At 37.4% G+C, this 4,973-nt stretch overlaps 1 long non-coding RNA gene across 3 annotated transcripts; it reads left to right on the top strand.

The window, feature by feature from the left end:
* Positions 1-87: 87 nt before the first annotated feature.
* On the top strand, positions 88-3,605 carry LOC136693842 (uncharacterized). Of its 3 annotated transcripts, none has more exons than XR_010802115.1 (3): positions 88-335; positions 2,571-2,746; positions 2,837-3,605. It is a non-coding gene; the product is annotated as an uncharacterized lncRNA (long non-coding RNA). The 3 variants fall into 3 exon arrangements; XR_010802117.1 differs by lacking the exon at positions 88-335 and adding an exon at positions 1,795-2,402; XR_010802116.1 differs by lacking the exon at positions 88-335 and adding an exon at positions 1,797-2,491.
* Positions 3,606-4,973: the final 1,368 nt, after the last annotated feature.

Here is a 4,973-nt window from a genome sequence, read left to right as displayed (position 1 = left end):
GGATCCCTGCCCTGTGCACCTGTTCACACGGATACGAGGGAGGAGGAAGTCACCGTGGAGACAGTTCCACCTCCACGAGCCTCTGGTCGGTGTGGGAGCAAATGCTTATGGCTGGGCCAATGAAAGGAAATAGAGGAAAGAAAGAAAAATAGCAAAAGACCCTGAGGGAGCTGAAGAGTAGGACACGGAGCAAGAGAAAGGAGGAGACTGAATGTTTCTGTCCCGCTGAGTGCTCAATCACAGGCGTGCTCTCTCTCTTTCAGCTGTTATGTCAGGAGCACACGTCATTCTCACAAAGAGGATTGGAGAATTAAAGTACAGTGAACCTAGAAAAGGTATTTAAATACATTCACTCTATATATCCTTTAATTGTGTGTGTGTGTACACACACCTAGGGGTTTGTGGATTTAGAAAAGATTTAAACAAAACAGAGACCATTTCCAGGAGGGAATGGCTGGCTGTATAAGGTTTGAACTTCCCCAAATAGTGTTAAGCTTGTGGCTACAAAATACAGCTCTCACTTATGAAAACATGACTTTGATTAACATCTCTCTCCGTACTGCTACTGTTCTCCTATCTAATCTAAGTTAGTAAAAGCAGGCTAGAGCGGTTATACTTCCAGAAACTGAGGACCACAAAATTGTGTTTAAAGGACCACCTGAAAGAGTTTGATTCATGTCTGGTTCACTATTCCTTTACACTTCATTCCTCATGTGGTCATGGTAAAGAGAATTAGTCTCACGTGGAAAATGGGTTTTCTGTTAATGGAGTCTGTCATATGCAGCCATGTGACACAGAGGTCTTCACTTAATGTCAAAGAAGAAGGAACTGAGGCTGAGTAGGTATTACTGTGTATTATGATTGCCTGTGTGTATTTAATCAGCTGATTGCACCACCAAATTTCACACTTAACCACAACCAAACTTAAGAAATCTGAAAGGAAGGCTGTATTGTTTTTTTTCTACACTAATTTTTCCTGCTCTGTCAGAAAAGCAAGTAGTTACATGGCAACTTATTATTATAAGTAAACAAATAAACAGAACTGCAGAAAAGAACATCTCTTGATGAGAACAATCTGGCAACTCAGGATTTGACATGTCATGTTTATTCATGAGAATAAGACCTGTGAGACCTTTTATGTTACATGTTCACACAGCACACTGTAGCAGCTGTATGGTCAGGTATTACTGGTTTTTCTTGATTTACTTGTCCTTAAATTAGAACATTATGCTCAGACTTAGTATAATTAAGTCCCACAAATTACACTTACAACACAAGTCACTTTTATCTGCCTGGATTGGATATGTTCCACGCTCTGCCATTTGCAGTACTGTCTTACTTCAGCCAATCTGATCCACAAGCTTAGATTGTTTTTCAAGATTATACTACTTATATCATACATTTGTCCAACATTAAATTAAATGAAAATAAAATTTTTCTGAAAGTTTAATGCACCAAAAAAAAATAAAAAATAATAAGACACTTGTCTTAACTAGTCTTTAGACACTTGTCTTGACCTGAGACCACTGTTTTTCATTACTGAGTTGGATTTTTTTTCATTGTATAATACAGTGGTTCCCGAAGTAGGTGTCACAGCAAGAATAATGATTGAGAAACTCCAATGTTAAAGTAAATAGTCACTTTATTTTGTTTTGCTCAATAAGAGGTTGCAGTTTTGTGTGAATTACAATGTTTAAAATCAATTCTATCTGGAGTCTGGAAGCAAAAGACTCCAGTTTTGAAATGGTGGGGGTTCGAAAATATCTTCATCTATAAAAGTGGGCACTGCAGAAAATGTTTGTAAACCACCTTTTCAACAGAAGAAAACCGTATTCCAGTATATTGTAGTTCACGTTATTGGAAGCCAACGAAGATTCAGCAGTTGTCTCCATCTAGCGGTGGCGTGTACTTGATAAATACATACTCTGACTCGGGGACTTTTCAATACAGTACTGACTATGAACATAACAATAAAACTTAGTGAACTCAACCGGACTTTCACCACTCAACTGTAGTGAAAAGTAGTATTATTGCACTACTGTGGAGTGTGCTTGCCATGTGTGAAAAGATATTTTAAAAATCGGGTTTTGTTTTTATATTTCGTTTGTTTCATATTTCGGAAACTGATTAAATGATTATTTATTTACCTGTACCCTTCTCATTAAGGTTTGTTTGGTAAGATTTTTTTTTTTTTGACCCGTAACTGCTTGGACATTCCAGCACCATGAAACGATAATTATGGAAACTGAAGTCGCAATTTAAAGAGAATGAGGCTTGAATTAAACTTACGAATGAAAATGACCTCGTGTTGAAATTATAAGAGCATGAGGAATAAACCCCCCGCCACACTAATCACTCCCAGCGTATCTCCCAGAGATAGAGAGCTAACGGCGGAAAGGACCGTTAGTGTTAGCATTTTTTCAAACTCACAGCAATAGTATATTTAACTACTCGTCTCAATTAATCTGTTTCTAAAACGTTGGGATTTCAGGCATGTTATGAAGTCATTTCCTATTCAAAAGTCCCTTTCTTGAAGCTAAACTCTTAAAACAACGCGTGTTTTCTTACAGCTGTCTAGTCTGGAAATTCCCACCGCCACAGAGTGTGATAAAATCGAAAGTGTGCACAATCCCTACTCATTTCAGCGCCGACTGAGGAACTGAGCACTGGCTGTTCTCCGGACCTACTAATCCGCTTTCTTCGGGCTCTACAACACTCAGCAGAACCACATTTCAGAAGAACACTGGTAAATCGATGTTTTAACCTTTTTGTGTTTTGGAGCGAGCGCAGTTTTATCGTCATTAACGCTTGTTTCTCTGTGTCTTGTGTCTCTCAGCTTAAACCTCAAGAATGGCCTCTACTAGTCTGTTGAAGATATACTTCATCGGCACTGCTGTTTCTGCCTTGGTGGCACTGTTCGGACTGGTGGACTCGGTCGGTGGCCTCATGTTTGCCCCCACGCATTACACGGGGGAAAAATGCACTGTTGGCGATTTCTCTACCATTCAGACCAGGAGCTCGCCTAAAAAACACATCGGACTGAGATGATACATTTCCCCTCGCTGTTCTTCCGCCTTTGAGGAACACTAAAACTCTTACTCAAATTTGCACTGGACGAGCTGACATTGTCAGCGGCATTGTCTACAGAACTGTTGCTGTGTTGTCTGCAGGGTCTTAGACGACCACTTTTTTGTTTTTTGGCCTGTCTCTGTGTTGCAGATTTGCTATAATCTTTATATTTTTCTGAACAAAATGAGCTCTTTTTAAGTTGTCTTTACAACATTCAAAAAAGTCCCTTACAGATTTTTTTTAAACATGAATTTTAAAATGTACACAATCCATAGTGTTGCTGCATTGCTGTAAATACGATTAGCATATATGTGATGTTCAGGTCATCTTACATGTTGAAAATAACTATGGGCCTGTTATTTTGTTTAAAAACATTTCACCACTGAAATAAATGCTGTACAACCAACATCATGTTTTTTGACAGTCACGAATTTAAACTGTGTCTTTTTTATATGGTTACAACAGTATTATTTTAAACTTCACAAAACAACCTACTTTTAGGTGACTTAAAACAATAAGAGCAGTGATATATCTAATGTAAATTGTCAGTCATATCTGGACTGACTAACGGAAATTAAACCCAGAGATGATAAAATGACTTATAAACATATAGAGAATATGAAAAAAATGTATAACTCAAAAGTCTTATCCTATTATAATCAGTTGCATTTTAAAGAGCAATGTTTAAATTAAGGCAATCATTCAGACTCAAATACCAAATCTGAAAAAATGCAAGTGTATCTTAAAGATGTTGAGAAAAGCTGGTCTGCCCCGAAAGCTGCCCCTAGAGCTTCTAAGACTGTAACCTAGTGCATCACACACTTTATCTCTGTATAGTATTTTATTATCACAGCGGCTGATAGGAAAGCTCTTTAGTGTGTCATGTCCAGCAGAAAAGATCATTCTTCTACAGCTCAGTGCCTCAAGTCAAGTCACCTTTATAACCTTTATATGTAAAGGACATTAAAAACCAGTTGTTGATCCAAAGTGCTATCCAGTTGAGACTGGAAATTTGAGAAAATTTAAAAGATAACAACTCAAATGAAAATTAAAAGAAAAGCACTTCAGAAAAAAATATCCACAAGGATGGAAATGAAAAAATGGCAAATTTAAAGAGTAAGATTTTAAAAATCAATTAAATAAATGACTGGACTAAAAACCATGAGGCAACCTTAGGCACATTGACAGAAGCTGGTTTGAGGATGACCTTAACTGACTTATGGCGTAAATGTGGAATAATCAGATCAGTAATATATTGTGAAGCTGAACCATTAAGATATTACATATAACAAATATAACAATCCTGAAATCAATTCTGTTATCGACTTGTAACCAATGGAACTGAGCTGGAACTGGATGTATTGTTTGTACTTAGTTCCACTTAACTCTAGCAGCTATATTTTGAATCATTCATAGTCAAGGAGGTTGAACAGGTCAATCCCAAATATAAAGAATTACAATTTTCCAGCCAAGAGGCATGGATAAACGTTTCCAGGTCCTTTGAAGATTGAAAAACTGGCTTAAATATAGCATTGGTTCTAAGCTGATATAAAATGAAAGGTTCAGAAAAGTTGCCAACATTGGTAAGGACTCCACACACTTTATCTCTTTGAACTCCTTATATACAACAGATGATATAAGGCTATATATGCTTTTTCCTCCAGTAATAGCTTCTTCCTCAGAGCCACAACTGTTTTGAATCATATACACCAAGGGCCCCAATAAAGTGTCTAACTGCCCCAATTGTCTGCTCAACAGACTTTCACTCACAGACACTGTTGAACAATACAGTTATACAGGTGTTTATTTTTCTTTAGTCTTTGTCACGGTCTGAATATTGGATATTGTGTTCAATATCTGCATCTACAGTCTTTAGAGATGGTTTGCCTTTTTGCACCTTGCAC

Source organism: Hoplias malabaricus, chromosome 4 (assembly GCF_029633855.1).
Source record: "Hoplias malabaricus isolate fHopMal1 chromosome 4, fHopMal1.hap1, whole genome shotgun sequence".
NCBI lineage: Eukaryota > Metazoa > Chordata > Actinopteri > Characiformes > Erythrinidae > Hoplias > Hoplias malabaricus.
The sequence above is the reverse complement of the archived record's forward strand: the minus strand, read 5'-3'. Positions and strand labels throughout refer to the sequence as shown.